Consider the following 15,963-nt stretch of genomic DNA (forward strand, 5'->3'; position numbering starts at 1 on the left):
ACTGTGGCAAAAGCTACAGAGAAACATGCCAACCACTTTGGCTAAGATGATTCGGGTGGCAGATAGCTACGCGTTGGGAGATCCGATGCAGCCGGCAGTCCAGGCTGAACCGGTGCAAAGGAGTCTACCGCACCAAGATCAGTACCAGAATAACCATCACAACAAAAGAAGGGAAGACTTTCCGGATCGGAGGTATGGAACGCAACAAGTGGCCGCAGTGCAGGACAATTCCGGCGCTGGCAGAAGACAAAGACAGAAAACCGGATCGCAGCCATGGGCGGGTCCGAAGAAACAATGGGTTGAGAAAAAACCGTGGCAAGATCAGGAAAAATACACCATGGAGTCCGCTATGGAACAACCATGTCGTTGGCACACGCCTAACCCGGCAAGGCCGGCAAATCATTTAAAGAAAGATTGCTCCTGGACCAAGAGGTTGATGGAGAGAGGCATGATGAAAGATGCCAGAGACCAAGGTTCCGAAAAGCTGCCGCCACCACCACCACTTACCGGGGCAAACGCACAACCGGTTTACGCTCAGCCAAACCGGCCGCAGCAGCAAGAAGTTCATCAGGTGGCACAAGGTAATAACCAAGCTCCACCACCGGCAACTTTGGGCCGGAATGTTTACCATGATCCTAATATGTGTTGTGTTGTGTTCGTAACAGAGCTGATGGGCCGACAAAGTGTGCATCGCCGTTCCATGGAAGTGAACGCGGTGATACCGACAGTACCAAAATACATGTTGTGGTCACATCAGGAACTGACTTGGTCGTTCAAAGTTCATCCAAAAGTGATGCCTAATCCGGGCGGATATGCTCTGGTGGTGGACCCAATCATGCATGGGCCATCGTCGCGAGCCCGGTTCAGCAAGGTGCTGGTGGACAATGGGAGCAGCATAAACATCATGTACCGGCACACCATGCAAACGCTTGGCATAATACCAAACATGCTGGAGCCAACACACACCACTTTCCATGGCATCGTTCCGGGACTGTCCTGTTCGCCGATGGGCAAGGTCCGGGTAGATGTGATTTTCGGAGGGCGTGACAATTGTCGCGGTGAAAACATCCTGTTCGACGTGGTTGAACTTGACATCCCCTACCATGCGCTGCTTGGGAGACCGGCACTGGCGAAATTCATGGCCTCAACTCATACCGCATACATCAAGATGAAGATGCCGGCACCCACTGGACCCTTAAATGTGGTTGGAAACTACAAATTGTCGCTCGAAACCGCGTCCGCCGGATCAAATCTGGCCGAATCGCTGGTGATATCAGAGGAAAAGAAAAGAATTCAAACCGCTATTTCGCTGGCTCAATCCTGCCAGCTAAACTTAGCGGCAATGAGCGGCCAGCTTGGCACACTGAATTTCAAACCGAGAAAAGAAAGAAAGGACATCGTGCTGGATCTGGCTCACCCAGAGCGCACCGTTCGTATCGGTGCCGGCCTGAGTGAGGCATAGGTAAGCGCGCTCGTCAACTTCCTCCGTGAGAATCGGAACATCTTCGCATGGTCTACTGATGACTTGGTGGGTGTGTCGAGGGAGTTGGCTGAGCACTCTATGAATGTCCGGAAGGATGCAAAGCCGGTAAGACAACCTTTGCGCCGGTTTGCTGAAGACACGAGGAAAATCATTGGTGAAGAGGTAACAAAGTTCCTGGTTTCCGGTTTCATCGTGGAAGTGCTACACACTGAGTGGCTGGCCAATCTGGTGCTGGTCGAGAAGAAAAAAGATGAAGACCCCAAGGCCCCAAAAGCATGGCGCATGTGCATCGACTACACCAACCTGAACAACGCCTATCCTAAAGATCCATTCCCGCCACCCCGGATTGATCAAGTGATTGATTCCACTGCCGGATGTGAATTGTTGTCTTTCCTGGATGCTTATTCCGGTTTCCACCAAATCCCCTTGAAAAAGGAAGACCAAATAAAGACTGTGTTCATTACCCTGCACGAGGCTTATTGCTATGTCACTATGCCTTTTGGTTTGTGAAACGCTGGCGCAACGTACCAGCGATGCATGCAAAAATGCCTTCATGATCAAATCGGTAAAAATGTGCAAGTCTATGTGGACGATGTTGTTATAAAAACAAAGGTAAAAGGTACCTTAATCGATGACCTAAGGCAAACATTTGACAACTTGCGAAGGTTCCGGATGAAACTTAATCCGGCAAAATGCACCTTCGGCGTTCCCGCGGGAAAGCTACTCGGTTTCCTAGTATCAAGCCACGGTATTGAAGTGAATCCGGTAAAAATCCGGGCCATCGAAAGAATGACGGTACCTCAAGATCTTAAGGACGTATAGAAGTTTACCGGAAGCTTGGCGTCGCTAAGCCGGTTCATAAGCCGGTTGGGAGAAAAGGCTTTGCCGCTCTATGCCTTAATGAAAAAATTGGACACTTTCGTCTGGACCACTCAGGCAGACGCATCGTTCAAAGAGCTAAATAAAATGCTAGCCACAACACCGGTATTGGTTTCACCTTTGGAAAGGGAGCCCATGCTGCTTTACATAGCTGCAACACACCGCGTTGTGAGCATTGTGGTGGTGGTAGAAAGAGAAGAGAAGAGGAAGGAAAAACAGTGCAGAGGCCGGTATACTACCTGAGCGAGGTGCTCTCCCTTTGAAAGAAAAACTACCCGCACTTCCAAAAAATGACATATGGCATGTTCATGGCCGCTACAAAGCTCAAGCACTACTTTGAGGAGCACTCGATGAAAGTGGTGAGCGAGGCACCTATCTCGGACATCATCTGCAACAAAGATGCTAGCGGCGGGATTGCCAAATGGGCGATTCAGCTGTAACCCTATGTAACGGTATACGAGAGGAGGGATGCCATAAAATCACAAGCTTTGGCAGATTTCCTGGTTGATTGGGCAGAAAGGCAATACAAGCCGCCGAAGCCGGAAATAGAATATTGGAAGATATACTTCGATGGATCCAAACTCAAGGAGGGTCTAGGTGGAGGGGTGGTTCTCACCTCACCAAAGGGGGATCACTTACGGTACGTTCTGCAGATACACTTCAGGGCATCGAACTATGTCGCTGAATACGAAGCTCTAGTTCATGGGCTCAAGGTCGCAAAAGAAATCGGTGTACACCGGATCATTTGCTACGGCGATTCATATCTAGTGGTACAGCAGTGTTCCGGAGACTGGGATGCAAAAGATGCCAACATGGCCGCATACCGGTTCCATGTGCAAAAGATTGCTGGATTCTTTGAGGGGTGTGAGTTTCACCATGTACCGCAAGCAGAAAACAAAGCCACGGACACGCTCTCCAAGCTGGGCTCGTCCAGGCAAGAAATTCCTTCCGGAATAGCCTTGGCTCACCTAAGGGTACAATCAATCAAACCGAGTCCAGAATCTGAGTCAATTTTTGTACAGGAGTCACACATTGTGCCGATGGACATCGACGGAGGAAACCCGGGGACTTCAGGATTGAAACCGGAGGAAACCATGGTGGTGGACTACATGGAAATTGACGCGCCAGTTTTTCTGGTTCGGTAAGCACCAACTTGGGTAAAAACTATTAAGGAATTTCTGATCAACGATGGCTTACCGGTAGATGAAGTAGAATCGAGGAGGATTCAGAGAAGATCCAAGGCCTATACCATCATCAATGGGGAGATGTACAAACGAAGCTTTACCGGTGTCCTCCAATGATGTGTGGAACCGGAAGAAGGGAAAGAGATGCTCCTGGAGATTCACCAAGGGGAATGTGGGCATCATGCTTCATCCAGAGAGTTGGTGGAAAAAGCGTTCCGGCATGGGTTCTACTGCCCCCTGCCTTGGAAGATGTTGAGGACTTAGTACGGAAATGCAACGGGTGCCAAAGATACACCAAGCAAAATCATACCCCAACATCCAGTTTAAAAACAATACCGATAACTTGGCCATTCGCTGTTTGGTGCCTGGACATGGTTGGCCCATTCAAAACGGCAAGAGGAAGCATGACTCACATCCTGGTGATGGTGGATAAGTTTACCAAATGGCTAGAAGTTAAGCCAATTGCAAAGTGCGATGGGCACACTGCTGTGAAATTCTTGAAGGACGTGATTCTGCTGTATGGATGCCCGCACAGTATCATAACTGACAACGGAACGAACTTTTCTCAAGGAGAGTTTAAGTGGTTCTGCGATGACAACAATATCCTGTTGGATGTGTGCTCAGTGGAACACCCACAGGGCAATGGCCAAGTGGAAAGAACAAATGCTCTCGTACTTTCCGGTATCAAACCGAGGCTTATCGAGCCGCTTGAAAAAACGCCAGGATGTTGGCTTGATGAACTACCATCAGTGATGTGGAGCATAAGAACCACACCAAACCGGTCTACCGGATACACACCATTCTTCATGGTATAGGGAGCATAAGCGGTCATACCAACAAACATCATCCATGACTCACCACGAGTCCAACTCTATACCAAAGAAGAGGTTAAAGAGGCCCGAGAAAATGACGTGGACTTGCTCGAGGAACAAAGAGAGTTGGCTTTGGCATGATCGGCCATATACTAGCAGAACCTCAGATGCTATCATAGCCGGAAGGTTAACCCAAGAGTGTTCAGGGAAGGGGACCTAGTTCTACGCCTAGTGCAGCGCACTGAAGGGCGGCACAAACTCTCACCTCCGTGGGAAGGACCTTTCATTGTGAGCAAGGCTCTGCACAATGATTCCTATTACTTAATTGACGCACAGGAATACAAGAAAGGCAAGAAGGACAGGTCAGGAGAAGAAACCAAACGCCCGTGGAACATAGCGTTCCTTCGTCCTTTCTATTCCTGAAGATGTGATGTAAGGCGTTCCTTTTTGTACCTTATTTGCTATGAATAAAGATGCCGGCACCTCGAATGAATCTCGGGGACTTCCTCTACCAGAATCGCATGCAATGTGTTTATTTTTTCTGTATACCATTTTGGTTGTTGGAAGCTTTTCTTTCTGGTTTAGTAACATGCTAAACCTAAAGGAATCTTCGAATTAGCTGCTGTCCGAAACCCGGCTTCATCGCAAGCAAGATAAACCGGAAGGTTCTAAACACGTGAAAAACGAAAAAGAAACCGAAAACAAACAAACTGAGGAAAATCTAACTAACCCCGATTATACCAGTTTTTTGTGAAACATTTCGAATCCTTTCTAAGTTCGAGAAAATGCTTGCTTGGCAAAAGAACTTTGAGCTCATACATCAAAACACCCAAAAAAAGGTAGACATAGCCAAAGCAAAAGAACCAAGTGTGCATCGGATTGAATTCCGGAATGAATCCGGAATCTTCACCGTGCAAGATCAAAGCAGAACAAAATAAGCAAGTTTAAACCACATAATACCGGATTTAGCATATATGCTTAAAGAGTTTTAGCATGCAACCTAAGGACTACTTAGTTTTCCGAACCAAAAGGACTTAGTATTTTACACTCCCACCCCGGCATACCGGGAGCAAATTTAACAGACATTGTTTTTTGTGAAGCAAGACAGGATCACAGGGTCTGGTAGAGCGGAGCTGAATCTTCCGAGGCTTTTTGAGGGTTCACATGGGCTTGAACATGTTCTTCGGGGGCAGCAGGAGCTGGCTCTAGGGCACTGGCAGCAGGTTCCTTGGGCGCTTCCGCTTCAGCCTCGGCATCGCCTTCTCCGGCTTCTTCCTCTTCCTCCTCTTCATCATCGGTAAAGGCCTCCTTGAGGTTAGCCAGACGAGGGATGAAGATGCTGGTGGTGGCATAGCTGGCGATCTCGTAGGCCCTAGCGCGGCGTGCGACACGCTTCTCTGGATCTGTATTGGTGGGGGCGTTGTCGCGCATGTTGTGCAGCGCATCCAGATCTAGGCCCTCGTACCAGGAGCACACAAAGCGAAGTGCGATATCAGCTCCAACACGGGTAGAGGAGTGGCGCCACTCGCTTAGCCGCCGGCTTGTTTCATGGAGGAGGCGCTCAACAACGAGGTTGGTGCTTTTCGGAACAGCTTCGCTGGGCCAGAGGCACTTGAAGACAATAGTGGCAGTAGTCCAAGGGTCTGGTCGACTGCGAGCATGTGAGTAATCCTGCAGAATAGCGCGGTGAGGTAGTCCTTGGTGTGGCATCCACCATCTCCTCGACTTGAAGCTTGTTGACGGCGGCCTCGACGCGTACCTGCGATTTCGGAAAGAGCCCTAGGCAAAGGTTTAAAAAGATAAGTGTAAGAACAAACCGGTAAGAACAAGCCGGTGAAAACTCAAAAGCTTATTGGTGAAAACTCAAAAGCTTATAAGCAAGAGAACATCAAACTTACTGACATCCTTGGCGTCGGTGTCCTTCACTGATACGTCTCAAACGTATCTATAATTTCTTATGTTCCATGCTACTTTTATGATGATACTCACATGTTTTATACACACTTTATGCCATATTTATGCATTTTACGACACTAACCTATTGACAAGATGCCGAAGAGCCAGTTTCTATTTTCTACTGTTTTTGGTTTCAGAAATCCTACAAAGGAAATATTCTCGGAATTGGACGAAATCAACGCCCAGGGTCTTATTTTTCCACGAAGCTTCCAGAAGACCGAAGGAGTCACGAAGTGGGGTGACGAGGCGCCGCCACAACAGGGCCGCGCGGCCAAGGGTGGGGCCGCGCCGCCCTGGCGTGTGGGCCCCTCGTGTCGCCCCTAAACCTACCCTTCCGCCTACTTAAAGCCTTCGTCGCGAATACCCCAGTACTGAGAGCCACGATATGGAAAACCTTCCAGAGACACCGCCGCCAATCCCATCTCGGGGGATTCAGGAGATCGCCTTCGGCACCCTGCTGGAGAGGGGAATCATCTCCCGGAGGACTCTTCATCGCCATGATCGCCTCCGGATTGATGTGTGAGTAGTTCACCCCTGGACTATGGGTCCATAGCAGTAGCTAGATGGTCGTCTTCTCCTCATTGTGCTATCATTGTTGGATCTTGTGAGCTGCCTAACATGATCAAGATCATCTATTTGTAATGCTACGTGTTGCGTTTGTTGGGATCCGATGAATATGGAATACTATGTTATGTTGATTATCAATCTATCATATATGTGTTGTTTATGATCTTGCATGCTCTCCGTTGCTAGTAGAGGCTATGGCCAAGTTGATACTTGTAACTCCAAGAGGGAGTATTTATGCTCGATAGTGGGTTCATGCCTCCATTTAATCTGGGACAGTGACATAAAGTTCTAAGGTTGTGGATGTGCTGTTGCCACTAGGGATAAAACATCAATGCTATGTCTAAGGATGTATTTGTTGATTACATTACGCACCATACTTAATGCAATTGTCTGTTGTTTGCAACTTAATACTGGAAGGGGTGCGGATGCTAACCCGAAGGTGGACTTTTTAGGCATAGATGCATGCTGGATAGCGGTCTATGTACTTTGTCGTAATGCCCAATTGAATTTCACACTACTCATCATGATATGTATGTGCATTGTCATGCCCTCTCTATTTGTCAATTGCTCAACTGTAATTTGTTCACCCAACATGCTATTTCTTATTGGAGAGACACCACTAGTGAACTGTGGACCCCGGTCCATTCTTTTACATCGAATACAATCTACTGCAATACTTGTTCTTTACAGTTCTTCGCAAACATCATCTTCCACACTATACATTTAATCCTTTGTTACAGCAAGCCGGTGAGATTGACAACCTCACTGTTACATTGGGGCAAAGTACTTTGATTGTGTTGTGCAGGTTCCACGTTGGCGCCGGAATCCCTGGTTTTGCACCACACTACACTCCGCCACCATCAACCTTCACGTGCTTCTTGACTCCTACTGGTTCGATAACCTTGGTTTCTTACTGAGGGAAAACTTGCTGATGTACGCATCACACCTTCCTCTTGGGGTTCCCAACGGACGCGTGTTGTACGCGTATCAAGCTCTTTTTCTGGCGCCGTTGCCGGGGAGATCAAGACACGCTGCAAGGGGAGTCTTCCACTTCCAATCTCTTTACTTTGTTTTTGTCTTGCCTTACTTTATTTTATTTACTGCTTTGTTTGCTTTCTTATATCAAAATACAAAAAAATTAGTTACTTGCATTTATTTTATTTAGTTTGCTTCACTACTGTTAAAATGAATACTCCTGAGAACACTAAGTTGTGTGATTTCACTAGTTAGGCTTAATGGAAAACAACAAAAATATTAGAGATCTTTATAGTACTTATCTTGAGTTAGGACATGAGGTGTTTGAAGAGAAAATTAAAAAACCGATGGAACTTTGTTTGCAAAATAGTTGTAGCAATGTTATCAGCATGAACTCTTTGAACACTATTATTGCTAATGCTATGGAAGAATTTAAGCTTGGGGAAGCTGGTTTTGATGAGCATGATATTTTTAGTCCCCCAAACATGGAGGAGAAAATTTACTTTGATGATACTTTGCCTCCCATTTATGATGATAGTGGTATTTTGGTGCCACCTACTATGAAGGATAAAGTTTATTATGATTATACTATGCCTCCTATATTTGATGAGAATAAAAATGATAGCTACTTTGTTAAATTTGCTCCCACTACAATTAATAAGAATGACTATGCTTATGTTGGGAGTAATAATTATTTTATGCATGAGACTCATGATAAGAATGCTTTATGTGATAGTTATTTTGTTGAGTTTGTTCATGATGCTACTGGAAATTATTATGAGATAGGAAAATATGGTTGTAGAAGTTTTCATGTTACTAAAACACCTCTCTATATGCTGAAAATTTTGAAGTTACTTGTGTTTTATCTTCCTATGCTTGTCACTTTGTTCTTCATGAATTTATTTGTGTACAAGATTCCTTTTCATAGGAAGTGGGTTAGACTTAAAAGTGTTTCTTATTTTCTTTTGATGCTCTCTTTTGCTTCAACTCTTATTTCTTGCGAGAGCATCATTAAAATTACTGAGCCCATCTTAATGGCTATAAAGAAAAGCGCTTATGGGAGACAACCCATTATTTTACTTCTGCACTTTTGTTTTATATTTGAGTCTTGGAAGTTGTTACTACTGTAGCAACCTCTCCTTATCTTTATTTTATTGCATTGTTGTGCCAAGTAAAGCCTTTGATAATAAAGATGATACTAGATTTGGATTACTGCGCAGAAATAGATTTCTTGCTGTCACGAATTTGAGTAGTATTCTCTATAGGTAACTCAGAAAAATCTGCCAATTTACGTGCGTGATCCTTAGATATGTACACAACTTTCATTAAATTTGAGCATTTTCATCTGAGCAAGTTAAGTGCCCCATAAAAATTCGTCTTTACGGACTGTCCTGTTTTGACAGATTATGCCTTTTATTTCACATTGCCTCTTTTGCTGTGTTGAATGGATTTCTTTGTTCCATTAACTTCCAGTAGCTTTGAGCAATGTCCATAAGTGTTAAAAATGATTGTGTCATCTCTGAACATGTGAATTTTTGATTATGCACTAACCCTCTAATGAGTTTGTTTTGAGTTTGGTGTGGAGGAAGTTTTCAAGGATCAAGAGAGGAGGATGATACAATATGATCAAGAAGAGTGAAAATTCTAAGCTTGGGGATGCCCCCGTGGTTCATCCCTGCATATTTCAAGAAGACTCAAGCATCTAAGCTTGGGGATGCCCAAGGCATCCCCTTCTTCATCGACAACTTATCATGTCACCTCTAGTGAAACTATATTTTTATTCCGTCACATCTTATGTGCTTTACTTGGAGCGTCTGTGTGCTTTTATTTTCGTTTTTGTTATTTTCATTCTCTGAATAAATTCATGCTTATGTGGGAGAGAGACACGCTCCGCTGTTGCATATGAACACATGTGTTCTTAGCTTTACTTTTAATGTTCATGGCGAAGGTTGAAACTGCTGCGTTCATTGTTATATGGTTGGAAACAGAAAATGCTACATGTGGTAATTGGTATAATGTCTTGAATAATTTGATACTTGGCGATTGTTGTGCTCATATAGATCATGTTTAAGCTTTTGCATTATGTACTTTGCACCTATTAATGAAGAACTACATAGAGTTTGTTAAAATTTGGTTTGCATGATTGGTCTCTCTAGAGTCTAGATATTTTCTGGTGAGGTGTTTAAACAACAAGGAAGACAATGTAGAGTCTTATAATGCTTGCAATATGTTCTTATGTAAGTTTTGCTGTACCGGTTCATACTTGTGTTTGCTTCAAACAACCCTGCTAGCCCAAAGCCTTGTATTGAGAGGAATTACTTCTCGTGCATCCAAAATCCTTGAGCCAAAAACTATGCCATTTGTGTCCACCATACCTACCTACTACATGGTATTTTTCTGCCATTCCAAAGTAAATTGCTTGAGTGCTACCTTTAAAAATTCCATTCTTTGTCTTTGCAATATATAGCTCATGGGAAAAATAGCTTAAAACCTATTGTGGTATTGAATATGTACTTATGTATCTTATTTCTTATAAGTTGCTTGTTGAGCGGTAACCATGTTCCTGGGGACGCCATCAACTATTTCACCTTTGTTGAATATCATGTGAGTTGCTATGCATGTTCGTCTTGTCTGAAGTAAGGGTGATTTATCATGATCAAATGGTTTGAGTATGCATATTGTTAGAGAAGAACATTGGGCCGCTAACTAAAGCCATGATCCATGGTGGAAGTTTCAGTTTGGACAACAATCCTCAATCTCTTATGAGAATATTATCTGTTGTTGAATGCTTATGCATTAAAGAGGAGTCCATTATCTGTTGTCTATGTTGTCCCGGTATGGATGTCTAAGTTGAGAATAATCAAAAGCGAGAAATCCAATGCGAGCTTTCTCCTTAGACCTTTGTACAGGAGGCATAGAGGTACCCCTTTGTGACACATGGTTAAAACATATGTTATGCAATGATAATCCATGTAAATCAAAACTAATTAGGACAAGGTGCGGGCACTATTGGTAATCTATGCATGAGACTTGCAACTTATAGGATATCTTATACATAACACATGTGCTTTATTACTACCGTTGACAAAATTGTTTCTTGTTTTCAAAATAAAAGCTCTAGCACAAAAATAGTAATTCATGCTTCCCTCTGCGAAGGGCCTTTCTTCTACTTTTATGTTGAGTCAGTCTACCCACTTCTTTCTATCTTAGAAGCAAACACTTGTGTCAACTGTGTGCATTGATTCTTACATGTTTACCTATTGCACTTATTATATTACTTTGTGTTGACAATTATCTATGAGATAAACATGTTGAAGTTGAAAGCAGCCGCTGAAACTTATATCTTCCTTTGTGTTGCTTCAAAACTTTCTACTAAGAATCTATTGCTTTATGAGTTAACTCCTATGCAAGTCTTATTGATGCTTGTCTTGAAAGTACTATTCATGAAAAGTCTTTGCTATATGATTCAGCTGTTTATTCATTGTCTTTACCATTGCTTCGAATCACAACATTCATCTCATATGCTTTACAATAGTATTGATCAAGATTATGATAGCATGTCACTTCAAAAATTATCCTTGTTATCGTTTACCTACTCAAGGGCGAGTAGGAACTAAGCTTGGGGATGCTTGATACGTCTCAAACGTATCTATAATTTCTTATGTTCCATGCTACTTTTATGATGATACTCACATGTTTTATACACACTTTATGTCATATTTATGCATTTTACGACACTAACCTATTGACAAGATGCCGAAGAGCCAGTTTCTGTTTTCTACTGTTTTTGGTTTCAGAAATCCTACAAAGGAAATATTCTCGGAATTGGACGAAATCAACGCCCAGGGTCTTATTTTTCCACGAAGCTTCCAGAAGACCGAAGGAGTCACGAAGTGGGGTGACGAGGCGCCGCCACAACAGGGCCGTGCGGCCAAGGGTGGGGCTGCGCCGCCCTAGCGTGTGGGCCCCTCGTGTCGCCCCTAAACCTACCCTTCCGCCTACTTAAAGCCTTCGTCGCGAATACCCCAGTACTGAGAGCCACGATACGGAAAACCTTCCAGAGACACCGCCGCCAATCCCATCTCGGGGGATTCAGGAGATCGCCTCCGGCACCCTGCCGGAGAGGGGAATCATCTCCCGGAGGACTCTTCATCGCCATGATCGCCTCCGGATTGATGTGTGAGTAGTTCACCCCTGGACTATGGGTCCATAGCAGTAGCTAGATGGTCGTCTTCTCCTCATTGTGCTATCATTGTTGGATCTTGTGAGCTGCCTAATATGATCAAGATCATCTATTTGTAATGCTACATGTTGCGTTTGTTGGGATCCGATGAATATGGAATACTATGTTATGTTGATTATCAATCTATCATATATGTGTTGTTTATGATCTTGCATGCTCTCCGTTGCTAGTAGAGGCTATGGCCAAGTTGATACTTGTAACTCCAAGAGGGAGTATTTATGCTCGATAGTGGGTTCATGCCTCCATTTAATCTGGGACAGTGACATAAAGTTCTAAGGTTGTGGATGTGCTGTTGCCACTAGGGATAAAACATCAATGCTATGTCTAAGGATGTATTTGTTGATTACATTACGCACCATACTTAATGCAATTGTCTGTTGTTTGCAACTTAATACTGGAAGGGGTGCGGATGCTAACCCGAAGGTGGACTTTTTAGGCATAGATGCATGCTGGATAGCGGTCTATGTACTTTGTCGTAATGCCCAATTGAATTTCACACTACTCATCAAGATATGTATGTGCATTGTCATGCCCTCTCTATTTGTCAATTGCTCAACTGTAATTTGTTCACCCAACATGCTATTTCTTATTGGAGAGACACCACTAGTGAACTGTGGACCCCGGTCCATTCTTTTACATCGAATACAATCTACTGCAATACTTGTTCTTTACAGTTCTTCGCAAACATCATCTTCCACACTATACATTTAATCCTTTGTTACAGCAAGCCGGTGAGATTGACAACCTCACTGTTACGTTGGGGCAAAGTACTTTGATTGTGTTGTGCAGGTTCCACGTTGGCGCCGGAATCCCTGGTGTTGCGCCGCACTACACTCCGCCACCATCAACCTTCACGTGCTTCTTGACTCCTACTGGTTCGATAACCTTGGTTTCTTACTGAGGGAAAACTTGCTGCTGTACGCATCACACCTTCCTCTTGGGGTTCCCAACGGACGCGTGCTGTACGCGTATCATTCACCATGTCCTCGATACCTGTCAGGTAAACCTGAACGGCCTTGAGATGCTCCTTCTCATCCCGCAGCTGCTTCCGGGCCTCCTCCAGCTCGCGGCAAAGTTGCCCCTCAGACTCGACAAGCTGCTTCCGGGTTTCTTCAACCTGGGCGTTTCCGGCGCTGATGGCTTCCTTCAAGGCCCTGGCGTGCTCAGACCCAGCCTGGATCAGCTGATCCTTGAGCTTGGCGGTTTCTTCCCGCTAGGCCTGGAGCTCGCACTGGTGCTGGGTGGCAAGCTCATCCCGAGCAGCTACAATCCGGAAAGCATGGGTTTAGTAAAAAAGATTACAAGTAAAAAACAAACCGATCAGCGCGGCTCACCCTTGAGCGCAGCGACTTGGGCGGCGAGGTCCTCCGCGGGGGCTTCCGACAGAGCAGCTGCACAAAAGAAACTGGTTGTTAAAATTTGATAAAGGAATATACCGGTACAAAAGAAGCCGGGGGTTCAGGCAAACCTTGGCAGTTGCTGTGCTCAAGCAAGAGGGCGGAGAATGCCTCGGTGAGGCCCTGGTGCTCCCACATCATCTGTTCCAACATCTGCTTGCGGCTGTCCAACACGCTCTGCAGAAGTGGAAACAATATAAGCTATGCCGGTTTCTTTCAGTTTCGCGCTAAGTACTTCGTGCTTAACCCGAAACTCGGGGACTAGCTATGCCGGTTTCTTTCAGTTTCGCACTAAGTACTTCGTGCTTAACCCGAAACTCGGGGACTAGCTATGTCGGTTTCTTTCAGTTTTGCGCTAAGTACTTCATGCTTAACGGGGACTAGCTATGCCGGTTTCTTTCAGTTTCGCGCTAAGTACTTCGTGCTTAACCCGAAACTCGGGGACTAGCTATGCCGGGTTTTTTAGAAAAGTTTGCAAGTTTTCTAAGGAAATTTCGCGCCAAGTACTGCGGGCTTAACCCGAAACTCGGGGATTAAGGATATATCTACGGGTTCTGAAAGATAAAAGGTTTCGGTATAAAGGAAAAAATGCAAGTTCCAGAAACATATCTTACCACCACGTTTCTATTGGCATCGTGCCAAGCGTCGTCGAACTCCTTCACCGCGGCTTTAAGCTGGCTGAAGTGCTGCACTGTGGTGCGGGCGCCGCGGGCGTCCAGCTTCGGCTTGCCGTCCTTGCCAACACCAAGGGTGGCGTCGGTAAGATCAGAAAGGTTCCATCGTTCCACAACCTATTGCAGCGCGCCCAACGAAGCACCGTCGCGGCTTAGCTCCACAACCCGGCCAAGTTGACAGGCAGCCTTCTCACCGGCGGCCACGGTGGTGCGCCCGGTATGGAGGACCAAAGTTTGGACCTGAGGCTGGGCCTGAGAGCTGGAGGCAGGCACAGTCGCTGCCTTGACCGCTGCGGTAAGCTGCCCAGCGGTCATCATGGTGCCCTCTGGCGGGCTCTGGAGCGGTGCAGCAGGAGCTTTGCCGGTAGCCGTCGGCGTCGGAGCCGCTGTGCTTTTGGCCGGCGGAGGAGTGGCTGCGGAAGCCTTGGAGGGGGAAGCAATGGTCTTCTTCTTCTTTTCTTGGACGGGTGGAACCAAAGGTTCCGACCGCCCGGCAACATCTGAGCCGGCGCCCATGTCGCTGGCGCCGGTGTCTTGATAGTCTGGAGGGGAGAAAAATTCCTCCTCCGCGTGGGAATTAGTCGGTTTGGGGGCCGCACAGCCCGAACTTGTGTTGCCTCCCTGAAGGGAGGATGAAGATTTGCCGGCACCAGAAGGTACCGGAATTTGACGAGGAGGAGGAGTGGCTCTCCCAGCATCAGGGGGGTCTCCGGCATCATTCTAGGCGGGCTCCTGGTAAGTTCCAGGGCGGCTCTGAAAAAGAAAAAGATAAAGATTAGCCGCAAAAACGGAAAGATCCCAAGTTGAAATCCAAGAAAAAGTGAAGATGGTTTTTACCTGGAGGAGTTCGGGATCTTGTTCTTGCGCTTCCGCTCGAGGGGCCCGAGGCTGGACTTCTTCACCCTCTTGGCAGGGGGAGCCCCGCTGGGACCGGCATCTGCCGCCGGCTCCGGTGCCTTCCGGACTCGGGAAGCCTGGGCCTGGGCCTTGCTCACCCATTCTGGACCCACCTCAGCGGCGATGGGGGTCACGCTCTCCAGAACCTGAGGGTTCTAGTCAGCTGGAGCTGGCCTCACAAAGAAAATTTATAAGTCCGGGAAAACTGATAAAATACCTCGAGGACGAGAAGATCATCGTCGCTGTCGGAACAATTGTCTAGGTTTGAGGCAGAAGAGTTACCGGGGCGTGAGGTGTGAGTCCGGCCCATCTTATGCTTGTTGCCTACCACATAGGGATCCGGGTCTTCCTTATCCAAGCGACGCTTGCGGGAAGGCTCCGGTACCTCCTCGGAGATGCGAGGAAAGCGCTCAAGGGCCTGGAAAAAAGCAAGTTAGTTACACATCAAAGATATACTAGAAACATCATTCTGTATTCCCAAGTTCTTACTTCAGCGGAAGGGGGGTTCCTGCGGCTGAGGGGTTGGAGGCCCCAGAACCAGTTCGTCGGCATCTCGGTTTGGCAAATCTACTTGGCCTTGAGGACCACATTAGACTTGCTCAGGTCAAAACTGGTGATCCTAGTTGGATCCCTACGGCCGCTCATCTGGCCTATCTTATGGACCCGACGATGTAGAGGAAGAACCCGGCGCGAGACAAACGCACGGATTATATCGTCAGAATAGATGTCGGTATTCTTGTTGAGTTTCCCCATGAACCGGATAATCCGGTTATTTTCGACATGGGTGTTCTTTGGATTGTGCTTCCAGTTGGCTCGCGAGGGCGCACAGGGAGCGTATGCCGGAAGGTTGATGAAATCAGCATCGCCGGTATTTTTGACATAGAAGAAGGTTTGTT

At 46.2% G+C, this 15,963-nt stretch overlaps 1 long non-coding RNA gene across 1 annotated transcript in view; it reads left to right on the plus strand.

Annotated features, from left to right (window-relative positions):
• The window catches only part of LOC127333484 (uncharacterized), a 122,832-nt gene extending 116,366 nt beyond the window's left edge, over positions 1–6,466 (plus strand). Inside the window, exon 6 of the long non-coding RNA XR_011751951.1 lies at positions 6,452–6,466. This is a non-coding gene — a long non-coding RNA (uncharacterized lncRNA). The remainder of the gene's footprint in view (positions 1–6,451) is intronic.
• Positions 6,467–15,963: the final 9,497 nt, after the last annotated feature.

This window comes from Lolium perenne, chromosome 2 (genome assembly GCF_019359855.2).
Source record: "Lolium perenne isolate Kyuss_39 chromosome 2, Kyuss_2.0, whole genome shotgun sequence".
Taxonomy (NCBI): Eukaryota; Viridiplantae; Streptophyta; class Magnoliopsida; order Poales; family Poaceae; genus Lolium; species Lolium perenne.